At 41.0% G+C, this 13,442-nt stretch overlaps 1 protein-coding gene across 1 annotated transcript in view; it reads right to left on the reverse strand.

The window, feature by feature from the left end:
* LOC109712099 overlaps positions 1–13,442 on the reverse strand; it is a 59,226-nt gene that overhangs the window by 27,135 nt on the left and 18,649 nt on the right. The gene's annotated exons all lie outside the window — the stretch shown is intronic.

Raw genomic sequence — 13,442 nt, forward strand, 5'->3', positions numbered from 1 at the left:
ATTTAAAATAAAATTTTTCAAATTATAAAATATTGCTTTTAATTTTCAGTTCTTTTTAACTACATCATTCACTTTCGCTGTGCGAGGACTCGTCCTCGGGTACTATGATTTGGTGTAGTTGGCTTCGAACCAGGATATGAATACAAAATCTCATCTTCATTGAACTCGATATTTTAAGCAAGATGGACATGTTTTTTTGAGAGAAAGGTAGCACGCTATCTGCTTCATTTATTAAGTAGGTGAAATCAGCTACATAGAGTGAGACAGCTTGGGCCTCGAGGGGACACTTAGACAATTAACAGACAATAACGAAAGGAAGAGCCCGATAAAAAAACAAGAACAAGCAGCAAAACGAAGGGTGTAACAGACACCAACATCACCCCGTTCGACAAAAATCAGTCCACTCCAACGCTAATACTTTGATACCGTGAGCAGTAGAGAGCATTCATTGGAAGGTTCCGAAAGATAATATTGTTTCTTGCACGCCAGATCGACCACCACGTGGCTGCCACAAATGTCAGAGCCTTCGTAGAGTCGCCCAGTGACCTTTTTCTGCCAGCTCCTCCCAGATGAAAATGACATCCTCGAAGGAGGTGGAAACGTGAGGGTCGTCAAGGAGTGGAATAAAAAGATACTTGGTAACGACACATTCCACCAATAAATGGTCTACTGTTTCCAGCTTGTCGGCACATAAGACACACATGGTATTTCCTGACCATCCTCTTTTGAGCAGATTGTCCACTGTAGGCAGTTTCTTTTCCAGGGCTAGCAAGATGGACATGTTGATTCAACTTCTCTGATGGCATTGAATGCAACACGATTTTCTTATCGTGATGTCGGAAGAGGTGTTGCTTGGACCTTCCAATCTTCAACCTAACACTCTAGCTTTCGATTTGAGCTTGGATTAAAGTTAGTATCCTTATCTAGACTCTCTAATTAGTGAAATTAAGAGTAAAATTGTGCTATTTCTAGTTTTGGAAAGGCAGGGTATAAATTGGGGATTTTTGAATGAAGGGTTTTGGGATGGAATTGATGGGTTCAGGATACTCGTATATGTTGGAATTAAAGTCCTACCACCTTAATTTGGTAGATTTGAAAGGATTTTTAAAGAAGAGGGAATAACTTGATTTGAGGAAATGATTGAGTTTCGTTGACTATTCGGTGAGTTCAGTCTTACTGAAATTGGTGGACTATCTCTATGTCTTCTACTTCTTTGTGAATTTCAAATTCTTGTTTTAACATGCTAATTAGAATATTTATAGATGGTTTAGCATTTGATGTCATCACTCTATGCATGTTGATTCATTACTCCACAATCGATGCCATATGCAATATAATGCACGCACTTCATTGTATATGAGCTTCATTGATAGTATAGCCATTCATTTAGGTGAAACATGAGTAATTAATCTTATATAGATGTTGAAGTTAAATTGAGATGCATGTTTTTTCTCATAATAGATACATGATAGCTGTACTTATTGTCGTATCTCCTTGTAAGCAAGTTGAGACATGAAATAGTAAAGTGAAACAATTATATGACCAAAGGGTCAAGTATTGAGGTCATATGGCCATTAGACATGATGCATGGACTAAAGCTTGTAAGAGCAAACTATGCTCACTCGCATATACTTGAGAGGGTCGCTCCCTTTAAGCCAAGGTTTTCCGGAGGTAGTGCCATCGCGCCATCAGCTTGCCCGTGCCTGTTTGAGCGCTGAGTTGGATGTTGTGGGGGAGGCAAGGCTCCGTATGTGGGGTGCTTACTATAGGACCATGGGACACAACGTAGGCTAAGGAGCTTACTTTATATAAGTTCTCAAGAGAGATTGGGTAAAACTTGGTAAATTGAACATCACTAATAGTTGGTGCATAGTACTCATAATAGTGTACTTCTATTACTCGAAGGCATGGTAGTAGCGTTTATTTATTGCTTTTTCATTTCAGCTATTTACTTTCCTATATATATATATTATATTATTTATGTCTCAGTTGACCTAGTGGAGTAGTACATCCATTTCGGCGGCGATACCCACTAAGAACTATATTTCATAATGCTCACTCCCATTAGTTGTTGTTTTTATTTTCAAAGCCCTCCAGCACGAGAGAGGCCTAGGATCACGACAAATGTGTTGCCACTCGCTAAAGCCCTCCTGCCGTGGATATAGAGGTGGATCCATTATACCTTTCATTTTGGAGAGTATATGTGAGAGGTAGCTAATGACATATTCTAGATAGACGATTGTGTATATTGGATGCCTCTTTACATAGTAGAGATGTGTCTATCTGGGGAGTCGCACTCTATAGGAAATGATATAGTAGGAATTTATTTCACATTGGAGTTATGAGATTTTTAGATCCATGTATCTATGTATTAGTTGTATATAAGTATTTAAACTAGTTTTAATTTATGTCGACATATGTTCTGATTATCCATATTTAGGATATATACATCATATATTGGTAGATGTTATTGATTGATTCTAGAGTACACTTTATATATACCCCGGGGTGGCCTCCTGTAAATGGTGGTTTTTGCATGTGCCCAGGTAGGCTTCTGCTGGGACCCTAGGGCATGATTATATTTGTTTCTTTTAATATCATTTGTCTCGTGATCTAATTGAATCAAAATAGCTGAAAAAGCAAATAGTGGAAATTGAATAAACTTATAAAATCATGAACATAGTTCTGAAAATTAAACTTTAGATTGTCGATCTTAATCTAAATAGTAAGTGGAATGTACTGGTGAAGTTTATCAAATTTTAAATATTCTATTAGAAAATGAATGATCTTCTCATATCAATCATTAAAAATGGTTGATTTGAAACATCTAATAACTTGATAAATGATGGAGACAAATTAAAAAATTTGTTCAAATGCTCTTGATTATATTCAGTAGCTTCCATCGCTAATTTTAATTACTTATCATAAGAAGCAGAGTCCAATCACTACCAAATAGTAAATCATAGTGATCCAAGGGTCAAAATGTTCAAAAATGTAATAAAAAAACTCAAAAGAACATTCAAAACCTTAAAAGCTAGGGAAAATCAACCAAAAACAATAAAAAATTCTTAATTATAAATCAATGGACCTGTAGTTGGATGTTGTGAAATTTGGTTTCGTAGCGACCGAGACGTGACATATGCGGAGGGCCACCAATCTCCCGCCACAGGACTTTATGCACCATGTTTTTATATGCCATGTCTCTATGCCGCTGTCTTAGTGTAGCTCTCACCCCGAGTCCTGTTCTTCTAGATTTACTCTTGGTTGTTACACCTGGCAAAATTCACTATATACTTACTAGATCTACTCTTAGTTATTATTGGCACTAATTCGTCCTCCTCTCCGTCTCTTTTTATCTCTCTCAAACCCTAAAGTCTCTTCTTCTCTTTCTCTCTCTCTCTCTCTCTCTCTCTCTCTCTCTCTCTCTCTCTAGGCTTTGTTTTCTCTGTGGGTATTTGTGTTTGAAACTCAAATGGAGACCAAGTATTTGAAGAGAAAATTGGTAAGAAGTGAGTAATAAATGTAGTATATATACACGCATCATACGGGGTGATGCCAAATGTTAGTCCGAGGATGCCCAATTCTTTTCCTTTTCTTGTTCTCTCTCTCTCTCTCTCTCTCTCTCTCTCTCTCTCTCTCTCTCTCTTTTGAATGGACACTTATACTATAATACAAATATTAATACGAGTGTCGTTAAAATTTTGATATTAGATACATGAGTTTATTCCAAATATTTAGCATATCAATTGCTTTTCGTCTTTATTTGCTCATTTATGGTTCCGTATTAGCACCATAGTGGCTCAGACTTTCTAGTATATCATCAAAACATAATTGGTTGTATCTAACACTATCCCCAATCGATTTCCACCATTATATGGAAAGTTGATGCAAGAAAATACTTCAGAGAGATGTCTCTGGCGAGTGCATCTTCTTAAATATTTATATTTCTATGATGCATGTACGGAGTAAATAGTTAGTATCATACGTACATTAATTGGGTTTCCTTTTCATATTAATTGCTGATGCAAAATTACAATTGTTGGGAGCTGCAGGGTTTCCCAGTTGGATTTTCCGCTGGGATTTGAACTCTTCAAATTGATTTGGTTGGCTTTTCACCTGAAACTCAACCCGTAAATTTTAAATATAGATTTAAAATTTAAAATTTAAATTTTACATTTTAAATTTTAAATTTTAAATATTAAATTTAAAAATTCAAAAATCTAAATTTAATATTATATTAATTTTTAAAATAAATATTTCAAAATTTTAAAATTCAAATTTTAAAATTTTAAATTTATTTTCAAATTTTAAGTTTTAAATTTTTGATATTCAATTTTAAAATCTAAATTTTAAATTTTAAATTTTTAAATTTTAAATTTTAAATTTATATTTTAAATTTGAAATTGAAAAGTTAAATTTAGATTTAAAAATTCTAATTTTGAATTGTAAATTTTAAATTAAAAAAATTTTAAATTTTGAATTTTAAATTTAGATTTTAAATTTGAAATTGAAAAGTTAATTTTAGATTTAAAATTCTAATTTTGAATTGTAGATTTTAAATTTTTAAATTTCAAATTTAGACTTTAAATTAAAATATCAAATTTTAAATTTTTGTGCAAATTTTAATTTTAAATTTTTAAATTCAAATTTTAAAATATTTTAATATAAAATTAGGAAAATAATTATTATTTATAAACATCAAAAAGATTGTCCACATAGTTTTAGAAAATTAATTCAGAAAAATCACATTTTATATAAACTCAGCCAAATGAAAAATACTATACAGTTTTTAATTAAAATCAAATATATAAAAATTATTTTTACAGAATTTAGACCAGGTCCTATGTCAACTTATTGAATATAGGTGTCATTGATTATTTCAATCATTTACAAGCATATTTTTGGAAGTTTTGATATTGTAAACTTTTCCATCACTACTACTTGCATGTAATGAAGACATAAATTACTCTGCCACGTCAGCATCTCCCTTTGGAAACAACGAAATAAATGTCATGCGGAGCACGTTTCTCTTCATGCCGTGTCACTAAAACTGTGACGGAAGAGAGACAAGTGACAGCTAATAAATAGAAAAAGAAATGGAAACGAAGAATCGATAGCTATAATGCACTGCTGGAAATGTTTTTTTGAAGCGTAGTAGCATTTATAGGAAAGATATCTTTGAAGCACACGTACACCGTGCCTCTGTGTCAGGCTGGCAAATGAGCGAGCTGGCTCGCATTCAGCTTGACTCAAAATTAAATAAGTAAATCGGGTAGCGTGCTGCTACCTATCTCTCTCTAAAAAAAAAAAAAAAAAAAAATTATTTCATGTCGAGCTTGAGTATTACTCGTCTCGCTTGAATTAGGCTCGAAACACTCGAATATATATGGAAATTCAAGGGAAATAGAAATTAGTCCTTTTGTTCTCAAAGAAAAAAGATTAGGTGTTTCTTATCTATTTATAATCACGCCCGTTGTTATTCAGTTATTCTCATGATCGGTCACATCCCTGATTTCGCGGGACACTATTAGCCGATCTTAACTGCGTAAGCTTTAGCTGCTTTTCAATTTTCAGTGCGTTCGTCGCTGCTCCTGACGCACCATCTGTCGTATATCCCTAGCTTCAAGGGTCAAGTTTGCGATGCATCTCGACTCACCACATGCATGACGTAATTTTTATGGCGCCAATAATTGCCCCGGCCCCTGGCAACTCCCGAACGATCGTTCGGTGGCTGACGTAATCTCCTTCAAAGGCTCGGATTTCAAGACCATCATTTCAAATCGCCTCGTACCGTCTATTCCTCCAAGTCGTCCTTTCACTTATGGACGGCCACTATCTCCTACGTACGTTCTTTTTGTCTCTTCTGATGCATTAATTAGGTCATTTATAGCCGCCATCTTTTCACCATTAAGGCTCTTTTTTTGGAATTCCCTCTTATGGCTTTGCTACTTTTGCTCTCCGTCTTCCTCTCGTCTTTTTTCTTTCTTCTCCATCTGAGGTTTCCTCTTCTTGAACTCTTAATCTTTTCATTTTCTCCTTATCCTCCTAGCTTTCTCGCTATGGCTTCGATTCCTTCTTTTCTTTTATCTCCTTCTCTTGATTATACTCTACTTCGACAATATGTCGAATCGGACCATTCTTAACTTGTACTTGGTCCTTTGTTTACAGATTTTCCTATCCCTGAGAATCTCCCTTTCTCCACTGATAGTTTTTATTTGATGGCTGAAACCATTCATCTGCAATCTTAGTATGCCTCAAAATCGTCGAAAAAAATCCTCCAAACTTAGCGTTGCATTTCAGACGCTTACTTTTGGATCGAGTCGAAGTATCTTATGCTGACCTCTGACGTGAAGTTAGAATTTATTAAGCCATCCAACTTTCAAGAGTTCCTCCTTAAGCCGATAATCTCCTTCTTACTGCGGCTTTATGTTTTTGGTCTCCTATTTCCAACGCTTTTCTTTTTAGGTTGGGACCCATTACACCAACTCTTCTTGATGTGGCGGCGATAGTTGGTCTCTGCCCTCACACCGTCACTCTTTCGATGGCCTATAATCCTGATGGAGTAGATAATTTTGAGATCTATCTTGACCCAAAGGAGGACCTTGCCTACACCAAATTTATCCGTTGGTTCGCAGGTTAGTCCCCTGCTTTGGTTACTAAGAAAAAGCACACTGCCTTGCTCCTTTATCGGCTTTGTCATAATCTTTTCTGCATCCGCTTGTAGAAGGTTAACCGTGATTTCGTTCCGATCAAGGTTGCCTTGGCTAACGGCTAGAAATTAGCATTAGGTGTATATTTTCTCGCTTTTTTATACCAAAAATTTTTTGAATCCATCAAACCATTGCCGCCTAGGAATGTCTTGGTAATCGGCTCCGATTGTGGTGTTTTATGGTTTCTACACATGTGCTTATAGATTTATTTTTCTTACCTATGCTGAACTCCTCTAGATTTAGATTCGGATCCTCACTTTGATACCTATGGTTTGACTTTCGGCTGTCCAGAGCATTTGATTTCAGGCCAACCAAAAGATTTTACCACATATTTTAAAATTTTTTATGAAAAAGAATAACGCCTCATCATCAAGTTGGCACCTTTTTTATCCTTCGACTCTTAAAGAATGAACCATAATTTTGGTAGGTACTATAGCTTCGTGAACATAAACCAGCCGAAATAGTGTAACCCATGTCGCTGTTTTGACAGTGGTTCGGCACACCCTAATACTTCTGAGAGCTTTTCGCTCCACTTAATATGCTGTTATATAAGATATATAATAACTTTGTTTACCACCACAACCTGCCCATTGGTCTGAGCATAATAAGACGATGAATGAAGCAGCTTAACTTTTCTCAACTCTATAAATCGTGAGAATTGTTCTTCTATAAATATCATTTCTTGGTCGGTTGTAATTGTTTCGGGAATCTCGTAACACGCCCCGGGACCAATTTTAAAATCCTTTTTGTAACGAATACGGATTTAGAAACAAGAGTTGCGGAAAACATACCTTTTGTTTTTTAATTCAACCTAGCCCACGTGACGTACAGACCCGCCACAAATATAAAGTTTCTCTGTCCACTTGGACAGAGTCTTCTTTGTATTTGCACGTCGTACCAACAACAACATCAGGATCACAACAACAACCTACATTTATCAATCCACAAACAGTTCATGCGATGCCTTTCCATACAGCTAGCGATCCTTAGAGATTATGCATGCTGGCCTTTAAATACTTCTTAGGCGCTGGATGATGCGATGCACAATACAATAGTCATCCTATTAAAAATGCTCCCCACCCGGAAGCTTTATTTTTAAACTCTATCCAATCATTGATAAAAACGATTCGAAAATCTTTTTAAAACTATTTCCCACTCGAAAACTCCATTTTGAAACCGACTACCTTGAGGGGTAGAAAATCACAAAGTATAAATACATAATTCCAAAACCGAAGATCCAAAAACTCCAATTGCAAGTATCATAGTAAATCATCAACTCAAACCAATTCACAAATATCCAAACATTCATAGTGAACATCTAACTGAACCATTTAATTATTAATTTACTAAATGCAGAAATAAAATATCACCAGGGTGACGGTCGCTACTGCAGTCTAGCTAGTACGTCCTCCCATTGCGCCAAATGCCAACTCCTTGCTTGAGCCACCTTGGAAAATAGGGGGTGAGAAACCACAATCAAGGTTTCCCAGTGGGTACGACAGAGCCATGAAGGCAAATCGTATTCACTGGAAAACAAAGAAGATAGAACAATAGATATGTACATAGTATGATATGAGATCAACTACAGTAGTACTAGAAATATGATAGTAAATGAGTAAGAACCAACTACTACTGTATCAACAACTCAACCGAACAGATGCCTCAAGGGTACATAGTCCAAAATCAAAACCAATCTAGTGCCTTCCATATTGGTCGGCAGACCTCAAGCGTTGCCTGTCACAGAGCATACACTGACATTGATTTATGCGTCCACCAGCGACCAATCCGGATACGTACACCCCATGGTTGGTGGCCAAACCAACCAGTGTCTAGAAAACACAGTGCTGTGACTAAATCATGCTAATATGCTCAATACGAAAATAGGTGAAAAACTGGTGCCTTGGCCGAAGCCAGATGCAAGGGTGTACAACGCCGAATCACGATCAACTAGATTGAAACACATGACGAAGGAGTCGATATGTTGCCTGGACCCAAGGTCCACAGATATACAATAAATGCAAGTCTGCTCTGCATGTCTACTATCAACTATCATCATGCAAGTAACAAGTATAGATGAACGAGCGATAAACAAAAGCAACTGACATGTAGAGACCAAAGTACTGATATACAAGAGCAAGAAAAAAGAAAGCGAAACGATCTCACCGACTACCAGCTAGAAGCACTCACCTGCCACAATCACGCCGGAAATCTGGGTGCGCAAGGAGTCTACCAGACCTAAGAAGATCCACCGAGTCAGTAACTAACCCACCAATCCAAAATACATGACTCACAAACCCAACAAAAGTCCCCGAAAATCGGTTTCCCAAAACCGATCACTATAACTTGCCGGCAGTCCCGAAAATCACACCGGGACGCCGTCGGGACCCACTAAGTGTCCCGAAACTCACCGACTCGTGCCACGAGTCATCCGCTGCCACAAAACACATCGATTTGGACGTCTTGGCAGCAAACACAAGATTACACAACCAAACAATTATCGTCGGATAATTGTTCGGATCCGGGTTCCCGAAGTGTCAATTTTGACACCGGAACCCACCGTCGCTCACTCGTCATCTCCGAACCAACGATATGACGATGGTGACTAGCCGACAAGGCTCAGCGACAACTCCCAAGGCAAAAAAGCACCATTGGATGAAATCTGAACTGAAACTGCGTTCCGTCGGCGAATTTCACCGAAAAACGTACTGAACTTGACCTCCGATTTCCACGAAGGCTATCGGACCATGGACGATCAGTCTAGAGGTCACCTACCGCTCGTACGTACTGTACACAGTAGCCACAAGATGCACAATTGCATAAAAGTCCCTATATTTACATAAAATTAATTATTTTATGTAAATAAAGTGATTTTGTGGCTCGATTACGTAAACCGAGAATCTTCGAGGTCTGCCGAGACACGCACTGATAGGTCTCGACATGTCGGAGGCCGTGCTCACGATCTGAAGCACAACGGCTCATTGTGGGAGGCGCGGGAGCGACCAAAACATTCAGCGAAAAGCGCGCACTCGTGAAAAACCGCGCCGAAAATGCAGATTCAGCAACCGCTGATCCTAAGTGAGGTGAGCATTGTGATCAGCACTGAACAGTGACCACCATGCTCACCTCCAGAGGCATCGGGATAGCCTCGGATCGCCGAAAAAATATGCGCAAACCAAAACAGCAAGCAAAATACCCTAGACTGTGCTTATCGGAGTAGTGGGAGCTAGGGCACGGCTTGCTGCTGCTCTGCGGCGTGCGCGCCGGCGGCCGACAGGTGCGGCTGTCGTGGGAAGGCCGGGGCTCGCGCCGGCCGGCGACGGCGACGGCGGAGCAAGCTGAGCCCGCACAAGCTGAGCTCGGGCTCGGAGTACTACGCCGGCCTCGGCGGCGGTCGGGGCACCTCGGGGCGGCAGCGAGGGTTGCCGAGGCTCCGAGGGAGGTGGTAGGAGTGGTCTCAGTCGGCGGCGGTTTGTGGGCCAACAGTTGAAGCTCAGCTCAGCCTGATCCCGCCTAGGGAGCCCGCATGGGGGCTGTAACGTGGCGGCGGCGCTCGTGGCGGCTGCGGCCAACGNGCTGCCAACAGCAACCACGAAACATACTATTGCATAAAAGTCCCTGTGACACAACATGAAATCACATCATTTTATGTGATTTTCGGGGTTTTACGGTCCGACAGCGCAAACCGAGAACTATCTAGCCTGGTTGAGACACACTCTAACAGGTCTCGATGTGCCAGAGGCCGTGCTCACACTTTGGAGCACGGCCGGCCACTATGACAAGCGCAGAAGCGACGCGAAGTTCAGAGAAATAGCGCGCACAGTGCCTAAATCGCTCTTAGCACGCAAATCGGGGCTATACTGTCCCCAACGAAGGTAAGCATGATGTTCAGCACAGATCGGGGATCATCGTGCTCACTTCCAGGAGTGTCGGGGTGTCCTAGGATTGCCAGAACAACGATCCGAACCGGAGACTTTGCACAAAACAGTGAAATAGAACTCACCGTACCATGGGGAGCTCAGGCACGGCTGGCGGCGGCCGGGAGGCAGGCAGGTGCGGGCGATGGAGGGAGGCCGGGGAGCGCGTCAGCCGGCAACGGAAGGCGGCGGTTGCAACGATGGTTCATTGGAGGCCGGAGGGAGACGGCGAGAGCGTCCTCAGGCGGCGGCGGNGGTGCGAGGGGAGGGAGCTGAAGCTCCCTTAACCTGTGCTGGCCCTAGATAGCCGCCCCTCGGCTGTAGCGCGGTGGCGGCGCGGCGGCGGCACTCGGCTATGGCGGCAGGCGGCGGGGAGGCTCCGACGAGGTGGGGGCGATGCCGGCGTAGAGCGAGGAGGCAATGTAGCCTCAGGCCTTCTCTCAACCCGAGAGAGAGAGAGAGAGAGAGAGAGAGAGAGAGAATGAGAGAGAGAGAGAAGAAGGTGGTTGCGGCTGCGGTTGCTGGTCGGGGCTAGGTCGGCGGCGGCTGGGGGCGCACGGCGCAGAAGGTAAGGGGAGGAGAAGCGGCTGGGATCAGCTGATCTGGTCTAGGGTTAGGGTTTGCACCATGCAAACCCTAAGGTAGCTATATACATAAGGTGCAAAATAACAAGCTAGTCCATCGTAACCGAGTATTTAACACTAATTCTCACACAGCGCGTGTAAAACGCGCGAATACACCCCCACATTCGATTTCATGCAAAACGGTACATAAAATGTCGAGCTTTTCGCAAAATTACCATTTTGCCAATAGTGACCCCTCCTCGATCAACGTGCGATATCATGAGATTCGTTCGTCAGATTTGCGAACGGATCACACCAGTGCAATCAGCATGACAGAGACATCAAACTCTCACTTTCGTTTTGCCTGGTTTGGTTGCGGATTCGTGACAAAACCCATCCTCTCTCAAAAAGGCAAACCTACACACAAATACATACAATACATGTATCTCCAGTTTTCTCGAAATCCGTGCGTCAAACCTGAAATTCATCAGCGTCAACGGTTCCAAGATAGTCGAACAATTGAAAACGAGCTATTGGATCACTATGAACGGAGTATGATACGCGTCAGAAGCCAACTCTACTCATTGGCCTCTCCGAAAAATCGAGTTACTATCACATTAAGTGAAAACTGAAGATCGTGTACAATCTCCATTCTAACTCATTTTCTCCTGAAACTTGACGAGTGCTTTTGTAATTAAAATACACACAAAACCATCGTCAACAGAGAGTTTAGCTACACTGCCAAAATCTCAGTCCTTACATCAAACCCCCCTTAAGGAAGTTTCGTCCCCGAAACTTGCTCACACACCACCGAAAATAATTTCGGATAACAGTCCATTAACGCACCAAGCACAACTATTACGCCATGGCAGGAAGGCCCCTAAACTTGAGCACCAACACTCACCTCGGAGGCTACAATCTCCCACCAGTCCGAACTATAACCAGACAAAGCCAAACCTTAACCATCGGAACCCACTGATGGAATTCGACTCTCTTAGGTCCAAGACCTAACCTTCCGCCTAGACCAAAAGGTCTAAGGCTACTGCTAACAGTTGAGCCCGACAATTTAGCCTGCTCAACACTCATTCTGGTACAAACAGATCAACATAAGACCAATGCATGTCCGTCACTCGGTGAACAAAGTTGCCACTCACAATATACGATCATAACCACCAGTGAGGCCCAACATCTGTCTCTACGAGACCCTGTTGCTGCCATCCCCAAGGGACCCTAGCGATCAATGTTTCTAGCAACACTAAATGCCAGTCTCATTGAGACTCCAAAATGCCGCGCACCAAGTGACCGAACAGCAATCCAATCCAATCCAAGGTATCGACAATAAATTAAAACATATACCTTGTACAATATCACAAGTTGCGACTTCTGAGCCAACCACCGGCTCACTAGATGATCAAAGATGATCGTCACCTCTCTTGCAAGAAAAAAAATACAATTTTGAAAAATACCGATCCAATCCAGATATTCCCCAAAAGGGTAGGGTATCTTGTCCTAACTTTCAACACTACGTTGTCTGCAACCAATGTACTTATCGAAAGAAAGGTAAAATACCCGCAGATCTATCGCCAACAGAAAGTTGGAGACGTGACACAAAACTAAGCCGACCAATAACCCTATAATGCACTAGAATGCATGAATAGAGAACTGACGTCACGACTGTACATTAGCTAGATCCGACATACACCACACTGACAAAGAACTGACAAAAGGTCGAAACATCCGCCTTTAAATTTCCACCAGCAAAACCATTCGACATAACTCAAAAGAGTGAACCCTGTGTGCCTGCGGATTGACCTGCAAAAGCTTCCATGTCCCGTGCTGGAGGTGAGGCGATCATAGTAGCAAAAGCAGTCTGTCGACTTCTTACTGCTCAGAGTTAGTCCACTCTTAACACCAAAACGAGTACATGTCATATCCTGTAGTACAAAAAAATACGAGGTAATAAACACAAATCAACCTTTGAGCATCCTAGCTCGATAATCTCGAGACTAAATCTCGAATACCCCGCACTCGCACGTGCCTACACGCCTTAGGTCTTTCTATAGGTCAACCTAACCAATGGTTCAGTTAGAAAACTTGTAAATGCAGTTGTAGTTGTTTCACGCTCTGATACCATCTTAATCTGTCACGGCCCGGGGCCAATTTTAAAAGCTTTTTTGTAACAAATACAAATTTAGAAACCAGAGTTGCAAAAATCGTGCCATTTTTTTTTAATTCAATCTGGCCCACGTGATGTA

This window comes from Ananas comosus, linkage group 6 (genome assembly GCF_001540865.1).
Source record: "Ananas comosus cultivar F153 linkage group 6, ASM154086v1, whole genome shotgun sequence".
NCBI classification, from domain to species: domain Eukaryota; kingdom Viridiplantae; phylum Streptophyta; class Magnoliopsida; order Poales; family Bromeliaceae; genus Ananas; species Ananas comosus.